This window comes from Tasmannia lanceolata, unplaced genomic scaffold (assembly GCF_043159265.1).
Source record: "Tasmannia lanceolata isolate RefF3 unplaced genomic scaffold, GAP_Taslan_0.1 ptg000037l, whole genome shotgun sequence".
NCBI lineage: Eukaryota > Viridiplantae > Streptophyta > Magnoliopsida > Canellales > Winteraceae > Tasmannia > Tasmannia lanceolata.
The window spans coordinates 51,751,934-51,768,775 of NW_027518714.1; the positions used below are offsets into that span (position 1 = coordinate 51,751,934).

The window sequence follows — 16,842 nt, forward strand, 5'->3', positions numbered from 1 at the left end:
TTTACCTGTAACCTACAAGTGCAGGTAAAACTTAAGTTAGCAACAGGTAACTTTCAATACCTTCGCTTTAACTGTATCACGTTAGAAGTGGCCCACGTTAAAAAAAAAAAGGTGCCATATCATTCTGTTATAGAGAATAAAGAAAAGACAAGGTTATTACCCAACTCCCCTTTTCCCATTAGACACCCCCATAAAATTCATTACTTATCTTATAAAATAAGATAAATTTTACCCCCTTTTCCTCATCTGGACACCCCTTCTGTTTTTTTTCTTTCTTTTAAAGGAAACTGCCTGCCCCCGCTCTTCTCCCTTGGACACCCCACTCCTTTTTTTCAAACAATTATACCCCTCCCTCTTTTACCCATAGGCACCCACCATATTATTCTACTGACGGATCATATCTCTCAAGTGAATCTGAGTGAAAAAAAAAAGAGAAGAGAAAAAGAAAGACAAGAAAATCCTCTTTTGTTTCTCTCTTCCTCTCTCACTTCTCACTTTCTCTAGACTCTCTCTCCTCTCTCCGTTAGTTTTTCTCTCTCCTTGTTTGAGCTATTTTTGCTCAAAATTGGCCATCGACCTCAACACGAAAGTTGTTCGTGACAATTTTTAGAGCTCATCCGGCCTATTTCAACAGCAGACAGCAGTATTCAACACAGTTTCAAGAGCCATCTCAGCCGTTGATTGCGCCCCTTCATCCGATCATTAGCTTTCACTCATCCGATTTCAGATCCGCGACAGACGCTGTGCTTCTTTCGACATGCCAGACAGATCAGACAGTTGATTTCAGTTTTCGACGCTGATCCCAATGGCTCCGCCCTATGTTCGATATTTTGACGGGTACGACGATAGTTATTTGAAAGGCCAAACTCACTATCGCTATTATGACGATGCATGTCTACAGTGGATCGCTGCTTTGGATGCATATTGTATGTACTACGACTATGATGACAGAGCGCCCATCTACCCCCTCAGAAAAACTGTGAGAGGACAAGCTCACGGTTATTTGAAACACTTAGAGGCGAAGCGTTGTCGCTTAGGCGAACCTCTATTCCGTCAATGGGAGGAGGTTCGTGAGGAGTTTCTTTACGCTTATGCAAAAGTAGCTCTTTATCAGTACGAGCAGAGGATAATACGTGAGGAGGCAGCTCGCCGTGAACAAGAAGCCACCGCCCGCCGTGAGCAAAAAGTCGCCGCCTGTCGTGCACAAGAGGCCGAAATTGAAGCAGAAAACAGATATCAAGACCGTTACATGCATGCGAAGGATTTTGCTACCACTATGTAGAGGCGCATGAGGAACCAGCTGGCCTTGCGGATGAGACCATTATAATTATTGAGCCCATGATTATGTCAGATACTGAGTCCATGATGGCAGACGAATCAGAGATGTCCGATATAGAGCCAGAGAGTCTAGTGATTGCTGAGGCCGACGTCGACGAGCATGATGATTTAGGAATTTCTGCCGCACCGATTGCCGAGCATCCAGCGAGCCAGTTTCATTCTTCTGAGGCAGATATTGTGGCAGATCCACGTGAGGCTGATCCATGGCCTGAGTCTGAGCCGAGTGACGAAATTGTTGAGACATTACCAGAGCATACACAGCACGAGCTGATCATTGCTTCTCCAGTAGCTGCACCGATCAAGATGATTATGGAGGTCAAGCCCGCCGATTTCAGTGCACAAGATGACCATCTTGATGCTGAACATGGATTGATACTACCCATAGCTGTTTTGCCGATCCAGGAGGAGTACGTTGCGGTCTTCCCAGCTAGTTTACTTCTCCCGATTGTCTCGAGCGTTAGACGCCATGATTGCTTCCTACGGATTACGACTACTACTTGAGTGGGTCGTTTACATATGTGATCCAGGTGGACTAGAACTCGAGGTCGAGTTCTTTTCAAGCGGGGGAGAATGATGCAGATTGTAGGCCCAATAAGAGGCATATTTGCCCAATAGGACTTTTAGAAATTTATTTCCATGTTATTTTAGTTTTCATGATTTTATTTTTCAAGTTATTTAGAATTAGAAGGTTTAGTCTTTTAGAAATTCTTATTTTAGTAGGTTTCTACCTTTTAGGTTGTCAATTGCCATTTATAGGCCTCTTTACAGTTTTTTTGTAACTTGGATGATTAATTGAATGAATTGAGATTCTCCCCTCTAATTTCCTCTCTTCTTCTCCCCCACGTCTTCTTCTCCTCTTTCTCCTCTATTCTTCTTCTTCTATTATTCTCTTCTTTCCATATTCTTTTTCTTTTCTTCTTGTAGACACCCCATTTTGACCATACCCTAATCCCTCCCTGTTTGAGCATAACCTCATCAAATCATTAAGTTGGAACCCCAAATTCTACCTTAGAGCAGGTTAGGGTCCCACCAGGGTCCCTGTAAAATTTCGTCAGGATCCGAGCACGTTTGCGTAGTAAACGAGCCGAGGTAAGTGTCATGGTGCAAGTTCTTAAGGGTGGCGATTCAGCCAGAAGCAGGGGTGCGCAGGAACCTAGAAATCCAGTCCAAAATTTCTGCAATGGGCTGTCCAGGAAAATGCAGGGGTATGCGGATTACTGTGTAGCATAATTAGGGGGTGTATTATCCTGAACCAGGGCAATTTCGTAATTTGCGAAGATGCTTTTCTTCCCCTCCAAGTCACCATTAAGGCCTAAGCTAGGTTAGTGAGAGCCTTAGGACTAGAATTAGCCATAGGGGAATCCTATGTAGATTAGGCTTCCTTTGATCCCGGCCCTTAAACAAAAGCTGATTTGAAGGGCTAGGATCAAGGGGAGGTAGATATTTTCCATAAAATTTTCCCCCTCCGCCATTGCCCGAGGCCCCCCCTGTAAGTTGGGAGGTGTGCAAAATGCATTGATAGGGGCTGTCCAAAGGAAAGTAAGGGGATAGAATATATATATATTTTTAGACCATTTCTTTCCTGGGCACCCTGTCGAGTAAAGAGTAGTCATAAATATCCATAGAGGGGGGGTTGTCCCGGGGGAAAAGGGGTCGAATTTATCATTACCTTATATAGGCACCTAGCAAATTAGGGTTGAAGAGGGTTATTTTTTTTTTCTTTTTCCTCTCTTTCGCTCGAAGCAGAGAAAAGAGAAGCAAAAAAAAAAAGGGCAAAGCCGAGAGGAGGAAGAAGAAGGAGGAATCCAACCACCTCCATACCGATTTCCCCTAACATCCAAACCCACCTCTGGCCACCATTCTTTTCTTCTTCTTCTTCGTTTCCTTCAAAACCCACCACCTTCTCCAATCCGGCAAGACCATCTTCCCCGGCCATTTCTCATCTCCGGTAAGCCATCGGAATCCGAGCTCCACCACCATCTCTCCATAATCCCTTCTCGGCCGTACCACCTCCATACCACCATCTTCTTCCTCTTTCGTTTTATTCCATTTATCCTTTTCTTCTAAAAACCCAGGACCCAAACCCACTTCCATTGATTCCGGCAATCTTGCCGGAATCCGACCAAAAACCATCTTCTCCACCATTTTCTAACCCAGAACCCCCGTCAACCCTCCTCCATTAAACCTGAAAGTTGTAACCCCATTCAATCCGGCTTCATCCCCGTTCTCTCCTCCGGCCGGTACCCATATTATCCGGTCAATACCCCATCTCCGACCACCCCTACTCCCATTTTGCCACCATCGCAGCCCCACTTCGCCTCATCACTACCCATCTCCTATTCTCTGCTTAACCCGTTCCAAAACCCGCTTCATTTCTGTGTCAAACCCATCTAGATTCCCCACAGCCAAACCTCCGTCACCACCACCATCCCCTTCATTTTCACAAACCCCATTTCCTAGCCACCGCCCCATCTGCAACCGTCAGTCCATTTCTACCAAATCCATTTCAAAACCCCCTTCATCATCTTCAACCCCATCTTCTCCTCAAATCTCGGCAAATCCTCATCCAAAATTGGATCTGTAAAAGGGGGATTTTGATAGGATCTTGATGTTTTAGAGCAAGCTGTGAAGAAGCTATGCGAATCTGAAGGGTGGCAATTATCAATTTTTTCTTTTTAGAAGTTCTGTTCTGGAAAAGGTAAGCCCTTCTTCTCGATTTGGTATTGAATGCTGAGCCTGCTATTTTAGACAGTTTTCTGAAATTGAATTTGTGTCGTTTTCTTTTAAGAGTTTTGGTAGTTTACGATGTGTCTCGAATATATGTTTTGCTCGAGTGTGAATTTCTGTGATGTAAGTGAATGCATTTAAGTTCTGTGTGGAATCCTTTCTTAATAATCCAATGCTTAAAATAAAAACCTGATATCTGTAGTCAGGATTTGATGAGTTCATGATTTTTGAGAAAAGTTATGTGAAGATTATAATTTTTGGAATGATACAGAATGATTAGCAGGAAGATATCTGTGTATCTATATTCATTGGGTGTGCTAGTTTAGTTTGTTTCCTTTCTCTTCCTCCAATAATCATGCTTGTTTGGTATGTCCATTTGTTCATTTAGTGTATAACTAGTTAACTGTGTTGAGGCAAGGCGCTTATGTGCCCTGGTAGGTGGTCTATTTATGCATCTGTATATGTGAGCTTGTAAGTGTTGGTGCCTGTGCACGTTTCAATGGATCCTTGTGTCCTCAAGCGTGTAAGCTATTGTTTTGTGGGTGTATATGTGCATAGGTGGCTGTGTATGTGTGCACGTATATATATATATATATATATATATATATATATATATATATATATGTGTGTGTGTGTGTGTGTGTGTGTGGGTGTGTGTGTGTGTGTGGAGTTGTGTCCATTGCAGTTGTGTGTCCATATGTGAAGATGTAGGTGTATGGGTATGAGGACTTACTATGGCTACCATGAAAAATGAAATGAGTGAGTATAATTTGATAGTGTGGTCATCGTATTTCCTTTTAAAGAGATGTTCGGAAATTCCTGCTGAAATAAGCATGCCTTAATTGATCTTCGATTGTGCTTTATAAGGACAACTTCCCTACAACTTGGGTTATGCTCGTTCCGCTTTTCTTATTTGGCATTTCTTTTAGTTGGCCTACTGAAGGAAATGGGGTATTAAGGCATTTTAGAACTCAAATGATATTGCATTTTGAATCCCTTTCTAGCTTTTTCCTTGTGAATTTTTGTTTTTCATCTAGGAGTTTTAAATGACTTGGAGTTTTGTCTCATCTTTTAGGTTGAAATCTGAGAGCATGTTGTGAATAATGTTCTTTTAAATTTACCAATTCATTGGGCTGTTTGTAGAAAAGTTGGAGGGTAGCTTAGACCCTGTGTAGTGTTATGGATTAAAGAGGAATGGAATATTAATGAAAGGAGTCAAACATATTTGTGTGCATGAAGGTTAGAAATATCGATAATTGTGCTACATATGTTGAGTTTTCCAGCTAATGACAGCAGGTATAAGGTTACTTGTTGTTATCCGTGTGTTAAGGTAGCTTGCATTTCTAACTGCAAGAGTGGAAGAATCTACTAGATGTTATTTTTCTTATACCCTGATTAGCAAAATCGAGTTTTAACCGATGTAACCTTTTAGTTATAATATCATTTATCGGGTTTTCTTCCTGGGCTGATTCTTGGGGGATGTTTCTTCCTAGGCTGATCCTTAGGAGACTCGCTCAATCCAAGTAGCGCTCCCCTCCTTTGTTTAGTAGGCCTACTCAACCTTTTGGATTTCTTTTAACCATTTTTTTTATAAAAAGAGCCCTTCTCTGGGCAATGATAAGGTTACTTGGAGCCTTTATGTTTTATGGCTCACCGCTTCACACTTGGATCTGCACAAGTTGATGTCCCATGTATGCACTGAAATTTTTAATAAATTGGAATTATCATAATCTTTTGATATTTTTTTTATATTCTTCTCTTGTTAAGTTTTGAGTTAGGTTCTGAAGATGAATGGACTTGTTCAGGTGAGACTATCTTGAAAGCTTATCATTTTTTTTTTTAATTTCATTAGGCTACCCAGCGGCTGGTCTGGGCTAATTTTTTTTTATTTAAATAAATTGTTTAATTGAAGAAGGAAATCAGATGACTACTCTATTCGATGTTATCGACATGAGTACTGTTTGATTTCAAGGCGGTTTGTAGGAATATTATCATGTGTATTATGATATCAGATGATTACTTTAGCATCATCTGATTTCATCCCCATATTGGGGTGGTGTTTGTGGTTGGGCATAGAAGTGTTTGATATTGTTTTCTTTTACTTTATTAGGCTATCCAGCGGCTGGTCTGGACTAATTAATGTTGTTTATCATTTTATGATTGCTATAGATTGTGTATTTCTTCTATTGAAAATTCTTCTTTGCTTAGCACTTGATTTATTTTTATAGGAATAAATTGGAATTTGCGATTATCTGGTAGCCTTTTCTTCTCTTTTTGATAGACTAACACAGTCTTATAGATTTCTGTTAAATTTCTTTAGATACTAGAATCCCCTCTCATTGCGAGGGCGATGAAGGCGCTAGCCCAAGCCCATCCTTAGGGGACTTGCTCAGTCCAAGTAGCATACCCCTCCTTTGTGTATAGGAGACTTGTCCAGTCTCATTCTCTTGCTTAACCTCCTCTTTGTGTGTCGTTTGGTTTTGGGAGAACACCTTACTCGGCTTGGCAGCATACCCCTACCCTTACGGGTATTGGGTTGCACATTTGTTGCACCCTGAGGGCTAGGTAGCTGTCCGGCCCGGCTGGGTGTTTCACCTTTGCCAGCTATGCACAGGGTCTTTTATTCCTTTTTACTTGTGAGCTTCTCCTTATTCGATAGTCCATTCGCATAGGAGTCGGCCCTGATTAGAGAGTCTTGGACTCATTCATCTTTTGTAGTGTTATTAGAGTCTCTGGCTCATTTGTACTTCCTCCCTAGTGTTATTAGTTAGGAGTTTTTCCATTAGAGACTAACTCAGTCATATAAGAGCCTTCCCTGCTTAAGATCTTAGATTGTTTTCTCTGTTCTTGGGGCACTATCTTTCTTGTTGTGGTTTGTCTCTTTGAGACGCCAGTTTCTTGTTGTGGATCGTCTCTTTGAGACCTTTGTTGCTTGTTTGGGGTTTCCCCTTTTTGCTTTAAGGCTTTGCCTTAGTTTATGGTATTACTTGCGTGTCCCCTTTAAGATTGAAAACATTTAAAGGTTTAGAGCATTGGAAAAGCTTTAAAATCCAAAAACATTAGAAATTTAAAACTCAAAAACATTTGAAAACTTTAAAAAATATCAAAAACATTTGAAAATATAAGAAAACCTTAAAAAATCTGAAGTGTTGAGTGTTTATTTTAGAAGCGTAGTTTGAGAGTTCGTTTCGAACTACGTTGGCTTGATCCTCTTCCACGAGGTACGTAGTGCAGCTTGAGATTCTTATCTCAAGTCCAGCCAAACTTTGCAAATAAAAAAATGCTTTAACCCTTCAACTTTAAAACCTTGTTTTTAACAAAAATCTTCCTCTAGAGTTAGGAGTTTGTCCTAGATAGAGAGTTTTAGAGTTATGAGTTCGTCTTGGATTTGTTGTGTGCTTGTTTGTGTTTGTTTTAGAGTTAGGGGTTTGTCCTAGCTAGGAGTGCCTCCGTCCGGTTAGTTGGCGATTCACATCGCCGACTGATGACTAGGTCTAGGATGCGTCAGTGATCCCATTGTTTTCCTTAGGACACACAGCCTAGTTACACCTAGGTTGTAGGAACCACCTGCATTAGCCTAGGGCTAATCTGCATTTAGTTAGGGCATATAGGGTGTCCTAAAATCCACAATTCACTGGAATTTAAATAATCGTACAATAAACTTTAATAACTAGTCCGGTCTTTTAGATCGAGTCTAGGATAGAGGTCTAGGTGTCTTAGGCATCCTAGCTTAGAATAGGCGCGAAGAACTACGTTGCCTTGATTCTCGTGGAGGCGGGGATACGTAGGCTTCTTTGGATGAATATCAGACCATCCGAGGGCTCGGGCTAAATCGTTTAGAGTCTCAGGATTTGTTGTGTTGTGTTATATTGTATATTTTGTTGTGTTTTCTTACTTTCTTGTACTGATTTTATACCTTTAGTTATAGCTTGCATGTGTTCGCCCACCAAAACTTAGACACCAGTTAGGTATGTCACTCATAACCTAGCAATCATTAGGCGACACATCTTTTATTTTATTTTGTGTGCTTATTATTTGTATTCTCAGGAAATGCATGCTTAGGTAGACGACTCCTGAGGATTGTTCCCATTTCACATGATTTTCGCCTAAAACTCCTCAAGGTTAATAATAAATGGCATAAGAGACCAAGTGTTCGCACTCGGGCGAATTGGGGGCGCTCTTCGGACCTTCTCCATTCGTCATCAGGCACGGACCTTTCGTATCTCTGGTTATCCATTGCAAACAGAGCATTTGTTTTGGTTCCATGGCGTGTACATGGATGGCGACTCTGAGTTATTTTCAGGTACATCTCGGTTTCGAGCCCTGGCTCCTGATCAGGATGTATCTCATTCGTTTTTGTATCGCCACTCATGCTATGCTGTGAGGGTGGCATCCGTTTCGAGAGTTCCTTGGCAGAGCTCTCTTCCGTTGTGGAGATCTTTGAGGATTGCTGTGGGGATCTCGCGTCCCTCGGCACCGTCCTCGGATCGGGGTCCACACTTCTCCCCTTTCTTCTAATTCTCTCCCCTTTCTTCTATTTCCCTTCACGGTGCTGCATCAATTTGGTATCAATATGCACCATAATGACTTCAGCCTCAACCCATAAGAGAAACGCTAGACCAGAAACCTCGAGATAAGCACTCATTCCTGATTCCCAGGACACCAATATGCACCATAGTTTTAAAACTCCCGCGCATCCGCGTCGACTCCCCTAAGTCGACTCCTCTCTGTCTTCTATCTTTCTGCATGTATTTCTAATCTGCAGGAATTTCATATTTGAAGATTGACGATCCTGAGTCGATCAAAGGACACCGGGTGTTGTATCGCTTCAAGGAAAATGTTACAACTGTGAATCACCGAGGATAGGGTTTTCATTCCCCTTTATTTGTGAGTATTTTTGGGACTATACCATGGTCAATATGTTGTGGATTGGCTATTGTGAATGACAACATCAGAGCCTACAAGTCGAGAATGACTTCAGCCTCAACCCATAAGAGAAACGCTAGACCAGAAACCTCGAGATAAGCACTCATTCCTGATTCCCAGGACACCAATATGTACCATAGGTTTAAAACTCCCGCGCATTCGCGTCGACTTCCCTAAGTCAACTCCCTTTTTAACTTGGCCGCGTTCCACGTTGCGCCGCGTTCTGCGTTTTTCCCTACAGAGTCAATAAAAATTCCTTTGATTCTCCTGAATTATGACCGCATCAACTGAGTACTTAGCCGCGTCGTGCAGAGTCAAGTAGGATTTTCTTCGGCTGAGTTCCAAGTTTTTAAACACTGATATGCACTTCCTCTAAAAAGTGAATCAGCATGGGTACTGTGACAAACCTGATTTTTTTTCTTTTTCCTTCTTTTACATCATTATTTATAAACCAATTATAAAGTATTTATGTATAGTAAATTAGTAATCAAAATATCTTATATATTTTATAATTTTGTTATAAAGCTTAAAACATTATGTCGCTGACTCACTGTATAAACATGGGGGTGCTGGTCTTTCTGGTCCTGCACATCTAATCATAGTTTTAAAACTCCCCCGCATCCACGTCGACTTCCCCAAGTCGACTCCCTTTTTAGCTAGATCACGTTCCGCATCGCGCCACTTCCGCATTCCACGTTTTGCCCTCGAGAGTCAATAAAAACTCCTTTGACTCTCCCAAATTATGACTGCGTCGACCAAGTACTCGACCGCGTCATGCCGAGTCAACTAGGCCACATTCTGCACCGCATCCACATTTTTAAACACTGCATCTAATACCAACATATGTCCATGTCTAACTTGTTTAGGCTGGAATTAAGCAGCTTTGAAAGCAATTCCAACTAAACTAAGCCATACGGCTGATGATAGCAAGAAAACTCAAAAGGGGTGTAAGAAGTTATTATTTCAATATACAACTACTTAAACTTCTATTATTTATGGGAAATGTTATCCGCACTACCGTATTTTGATGACTGCACTCTCCACTTTATTAAAAAGTATGGTATGGCCCGCACCATATGATCCAAACCGTCCATTAGATGGAAATGATTTTTGCGACACAACCTATTTAGGTTGTGACCCATCTAATGGACGGTTTGGATCATCCTATGATGCGGGTCATACCGTACTTTTTAATAAAGTGAGGAGTGCGGTCATCAAAACACGGTAGTGCGGATAACATTTCCCTTATTTATATCTTATGTCCTTTGTAAGAATAACTAATTTCCCCAATGAAACCAAAAAGAAAAATAAAAGAAAATATGCACTTCCGCTAGAAATAGATTCTTTCAAGGAAAATTAGAAGATCCACAGGCCATCAAGGAACAGGACCCATTACGTAATTATCAGCTCAGACTATACTAATTTAGTATTTGCAGTTTTATAATAACCAGACATAACTGCAATACTACAATACAGTATTGGCAAAAAAAAAAAATCATGAACCAAACCTTATGTTGTTCAAGGAAGCAATCGCTCGCAGAGCACTTCGGATCATGTCTTCATTACGATCCACTTCTTGCTTCACAGCATCTTGCTTTGGCTTGAAACTAATAGTATTTTCAAGAGGATCAACCGAAGAATCGACAAAACTCTAGTCTAAAACCTCCCTACTTGACTGAAAATAGAAGTGACGTGGATGCATCTATAGATCCAGAAATTTCACAACTTTAAAACTTGCAAAAGTCCTCGAGATCTCTTTGCTTTCCAAACTTAAGTCTTGTTTTCTCCCCACTTTCTAGTCACAGAGGTCCAATGCTTCCATTTTTTCACCTTTATAAATTTCAAAATTAAAGACAGACTACAAAGTACAACACATGCAAAGTTTTGTACACATTTATATGCGAGAGTAAGTTTTTAGAAACCCTTCTAAATGTAGCCCAGAAATCAATTAAAAATTCCCAAAGTTGAGAAATAAAATACAACCACCATTTCAGAGCCCACACCAGCATCTGAAGAGACATACCCAAGCACGATTAAACAATTTCAGATTTTCTTGCCTTATGTTACACATTCCAAAGTAACTTATAAAGGCACAAAATTATTTACGCATCTTTAGAACCATTTCATATCATAACTCTTCCATGCTTACACCAAAAACATAACAGCAAGGAGACCTGAATCAATAAAACACATTTATCAGAGAACGTAAAAGGTTAAAACAGCAGAGCTGAATACTAACCATCCAAACCAGATTGAAGATAAGGAACAATGAATGACGATGGGTTCACTTGATCAGGACAACTGTCCAGCAATGTGTCAACACATTCAGAAGCCGCTTTTCTAAGCTCAAGACCATCATCTACAATGTGCTTAAAAGGACCAAGATCAACAGTCCTTATCAATTCTTGCTGCATTGCAAACAGTAAGTTAATAAAAGTTACCATCATAAGCATATCATTGAAAAAATGTTGAACCAACAACAGGGGTGTCAATGGGCAACATCTGAGTTCAGTTAGACTCATCCATTGACAAACCTCAAAACCAATTTAGCCCTTTATTATCCGAGTCAAAAATTGGCCAAATAAAATCTAGATTATATCCAACTACACCTGGCACAACCTACACCAGGGGACCTTGCGAACTAAGGTCCTCCACAATTGTGTCTGAAGTGTAAACACTTAGACCGGTTCATATCCCTCATTAACTATGTCCTACCCATTTAAAAGTTCAAAGTATTTCATACCTTAACGACAGTCTGGTCATATAGAAGTGGAAAAAGTTCTGGAAGTAGACCCTTAATAAGATTTGGCTATCTCTAATTAGTATCAAGAATGAAGAGATCTCAGGGTATATAATATCATCTATTTTTTCTGGTCGCTCAACAATAGAATATTTTACGGCAATCACAACTGTGGCTCTTGTAAACGCCGTTGGACTAGTGATTCTCACCTGTAAAAAGTATATGGGATTAACAAAGAACTTTGCATTACAAAACTAAAACAAATTCAAAAGAATGGGATCTGCACTAACAGCACTAGATTTTGTTTCTTTATAAGTGCCGTATCCATGACTTCTAACTTCTCAGCATGAGCCTTTGCTGTCACACTTGTTGTTTTCATCGAAAAGTTGGTGTGCTCATAAACTGAAAAAAAAGAGCACCCTTTATTGAGAAGTGAATCACTTGGGTCACCTCATTGTTCAACTTTAGTTTAAATCATTTTTCCTTCTCTTTTGCAGAAGTAACTTTTGTGTTTGCTTCCTTCTCTCTTTTTTTTCGATACAGTTAGAATTTTCCTCACTGACCCAATGTCCCAATTTTTTTAATAAATAACAAAGAACTACAGGTCTGGACATGGTCTTCCCAGAGACTCTGTGGACTGCAGAAGCTAATGAGGCTCCAAGCCGAAGCCTCTGTGGGCTGCAGATGTTAATGGAGGGTGAGAAGGCTGCCCTTCAAACTTACTTGCCATGGTCTTTCCAGAGACTCTCTAGACTGCAGATGCTAATGGGGCTCTAAACCCAAGCCTCTGTGGGCTGCAAATGTTAATGGAGACTTTGAATGGCTTGGACGACCTCTAGATCCATCATTACCATAAGACTTTGAATGGCTTGGTCTTCCCAGAGACTCTGTGGACTGCAGATGCTAATGGAGATCCAAACCCAAGTCTCTGTGGGCTGCAGATGTTGATGGGGCTCCAAACCCAAGCCTCTGTGGGCTGCAGATGTTAATGGAGAGTGAGTTCAAACTTACTTGCCATGGTCATTCCAGAGACTGTGGACTGCAGATGCTAATGGGGCTCCAAACCGAAGCCTCTGTGGGCTGCAGATGTTAATGGAGGGTGAGAAGGCTGCTCTTCAAACTTACTTGCCATGGTCTTTCCAGAGACTGTGAACTACAGATGCTAATGGGGCTCTAAACCCAAGCCTCTGTGGGCTGCAGATGTTAATGGAGACATTGAATGGCTTGGACGACCTCTAGATCCATCATTACCATAAGACTTTGAATGGCTTGGTCTTCCCAGAGACTCTGAGGACTGCAGATTCTAATGGGTATCCAAACCCAAGTCTCTGTGGGCTGCAGATGTTGATGCAGACTTTGAATGGCTTGGACGACCTCTAGATCCATCATTACCATAAGCTTGTGGGGACCTCCTTAACAACTATTGTAGACTTGTACACATTTCACTCTTATACAAGCTTTTCCTTGATATCAGGGGGTTCCTTAACTTTAGCAACCCATACTTAGCTTCCCGCTAATGAAGTTAGTTGGGACACCATTTGGACTATGAGGCTCTTCTTCCTCATCAGACTCGCAATTAACATTGGCACTTGTGAGTGACTTTTGTTTGAATTTGTTTTTTTTTTTTCAGTGTATTGCTCGTAGCTGACCCAAGTGGATATATGCCTTTACAGATTTTTTTTCCCATCTTCTTGGGAGGGTAGCTGACTGCGTCACTGGATTTTCTGCTTGTTAACTTTTCAGACCATTGTGAATGATCACATGGAACTGATAATATAGATCCAAAGAACCTTTTGTGCCAGAGGAATAGGAGGGCTTTGCATAGCATCATCCATCCTTCCAAATGGGTTTTAGAATTTCTTTGCTGCGAACCTGAATATTTGCGTATCTTTACATACTTGTTTTTCTTTTATTTCTTTCCCTCCACATCAATGGCCCTCCTATTTCCATGTCTTTTAGATGGCCAGTTTATTGCCCCCCCTTTTTTACTTACTATTTGTTTTGAAACTTAGTTACTATTTGACTAGAAGAGGTTAGGGGTTTGCACGAACATGTTCCAACTCACTGAAACTTTGACTGGGATGAAGTCAATATGATTGTCATCATGATCATGGTGATTGTGATTATCTACACATCCATATTTGCTTAAAGTGGGAACAAATTTGTAATTTCTAATCATATCACGAGGTGCCTTCGTGGTACCCCTAAGATGCAGATATTGCGCGACCGCTGACTGTAGGTCATTGGCCTCAATTTCTTGTGACTTAAAATTTGGAGAACCAGATCTTGATCTCTTGATGACTTCAACCTTGTTGAGAACTTTCCTAAGCATGGATATAGTAAGATCGGTTGGCATGTCGCTTAGTTCCATCAGAAATGTCTGGAACAGATAGGCAATTGGGACGAATAGGTAGAGTGGTAGACACTCCAAAATATATCCTTTTTGAGGAAAGTATCCCTTCTCAGCTAGCCTTTTCTTGGTCTCCTCAGGAATACTTCTTAAAATTTATAGAGCATAGAACGTCAAAGAGTGTCACCACCATGGCGATATCCATATCTTTTCAAGAAATTCCAGAAACCACCAACTCTCAGTCTTGACCTAGGGGGCAATTTCAACTCTAAGCAAATTGTGCCATTTGATGCCTTTACTTCCTTAATAGACAATGCAGACCTTATTGTTGTGGTGTGTACTGTATTTGATGGTGTGGCAATTTCTGCATGGAGAAAGCCTGGATGTGGCGGGCTTTGTGCTTGCTGCCTCTGCTGTTGAGGCATAGACTGCCTTTGACGAGCATTGCTGGCCATCTGCTATGGCATCAGCTGCCATTGACAATGTGATACTTGCTGCCCATTGATCAAAAGACGGTGGAAGTGGAAAAGCATAGAGGAATGATCTTAACGCTTTTTCTCCATCATTACCACATTAATGTATGTGGCGGCAATGTTTGGATGAAAGAGGCTACAATTAGGGATAGGGATACAATGTGATTCACTTATCCCTAGGCCAATTCAGTATGCTGAAAATGTCTAACTCCGATCATCTCCAGAGAAGGCCCTGCATGCTTCAGGTGCTTTTTTTTATATTCTTCAACAATAGAATCCTCGAGAATTATTGTTTAACATTGCTGTATTGATATGGCCAATACGCCGCCAATATCATCAACATCAATTAACTAATGTTTGCCAAATACGCTTGAAAGCTCTTACTATCATCTCGCGACTATAGAGCTGCTGCGTCTGAGGAAGCTTTTCTAAAATCTTAACATGTTCAAGACAGCAGTTGCAGGTTCCTAATTTGCATGCACTTCCGGGAGGTGAGGTGTAAGTTCAAAATCTGATTTCTTCAGGAGATTTTTAAATGATCCTAGGAGGTTTTCCTTCAATAGTTGATTTATCTTTAACCTTTTCCTCAGATTTGTTTTTTTTAATAATTCTTTGCATCTTTACCATTACCAGAGTAAAGCTGCTGCGATTTTCAGTACCTCCTCAATACTGGACACTAGTCCTAACATTGCTCACAAGGCCCTCACCTTTCCCTATCTCTTCAGCAGCTGTTGGAGTTTCATATGCCGAAGACTTTCCATTTTCTAGAGCAACTTGGTCGTGTTACGGCAATCATCGAGCTTTGATACTTTACAATATCCCTCATTAAAATATTGTATGAAGCTTGGTGTATTACTCAAGTTTGTGTGTCCAGTCTCTTTTGTATGGACGCTCTGACTAGAAGAAGAGTGATTAATATGATGCGTGTCTGGACTTCATTGTTCTCGCTCTGTGACACTTTCACCTTCTACCACCAGTCTAATTTCACCCGAGGCAGCAACAAGCGTAGCCGGATCTTTCAGAACTGTTTCACCAGTTCATTTTGGCTTACTGCTCAAATTTTTTCATTACTTAGCATGGATTCTATGAATGTCGGAACTTCTGCAGCCCTCTTATCCAACACAGACAAGCTCATTCAAAGGCGTAGTAATATCATAGGATAGGATTCTCGGGGAAATTTGACATTTAAATTTTCCAAGACTCTTCACGGATGGGAATTTTGATCCTGGCAGTTTATGAAAAGATTGTTTTCATAATTTATTCTGCCAATAAATTTATTTTCTCTACTGCTCAAGTCATTGACTATCACAATAAAATGAATTTGTATCGAATTTTCTATTTGCAGGTTAAATCCAAGTGTCATTTGCTTGGAGTTCTAATGGGTTGACCAAGTTAACCTCTTTGGAATTTGATTCAACCCAACTAATCCAAGCCAAAAACCAGGATAGGAGGATGCACATGATGTGCTTTACCCAAGTTTGTGGAAACCTCGGACCTCTGCTTTGGAAGTTAGCCACATGATGTGCTTTACCCAAGTTTGTGGAAACCTCGGACCTCTGCTTTGGAAGTTAGCCGTTTTGAAAGTCAAAGAGGCCTCACGTGTTGATTGCCGGGCATAACAAAGGACTCATCATCAACCAAAATGGATGCTTTTTTCCTTGTCTTTTACAAAGCTGCGTAGGAAGCTGCGCTGAAGCTGATGTAGCGTATATACAAGCTTCCATTGTTGATATTGAGTTTAAGAGGAATGGACAATCCTGTTCTCTTTTCCATTTGTATATTTTTCACAAAGAAACTTTTGTTTTCTTAGTCTCTTTGCTTTTGAAATTTCTCCAAGGTTTAGTGCAAGATATGTTTCCTTGAAAACTCCTGAGCATGCCAACTCACAAGTTTCCTTGAGGCATTGCACAACTTCATTAAATGCCTCCAGAATTTGCACAATTTCATGAAATCCACCCAGAATTTGACAGATGAGCACCAAATCGACGTTCTTAAAAGAATCCCTAGCATGGTCATGCACATTTGATATGCCTCCAACCATTGATGTGCTTTCAGGCATTGTTCACTTGGCGCTCCCAACTCTTTTTGGGGAACATACACCCAAAATGCTTTTTGGATTCTTTTCTGTATTTTAGCGGACAATGGCCCTAATTATTGCAAAGGCCACCCTTTTGGGTTTTCAACCTATTAGGCCCCTTTTTTTATTTCATTTTTGTCTGCCCACTAGGGTTTTTTAACTTAGCAGTTGATAGCCCAAATTTTTGCCTAGGCTTCCCTTTCGGGTTTTC

The 16,842-nt window shown here is 40.8% G+C and overlaps 1 long non-coding RNA gene across 6 annotated transcripts in view; it reads left to right on the forward strand.

Annotated features, from left to right (window-relative positions):
• The first annotated feature begins 3,060 nt into the window (after nucleotides 1–3,060).
• The window catches only part of LOC143859949 (uncharacterized), a 29,550-nt gene continuing 15,768 nt past the window's right edge, over nucleotides 3,061–16,842 (forward strand). For all 6 annotated transcript variants that reach the window (XR_013239527.1, XR_013239523.1, XR_013239525.1 and 3 more), the window contains exon 1: nucleotides 3,061–4,036. This is a non-coding gene — a long non-coding RNA (uncharacterized LOC143859949). The remainder of the gene's footprint in view (nucleotides 4,037–16,842) is intronic.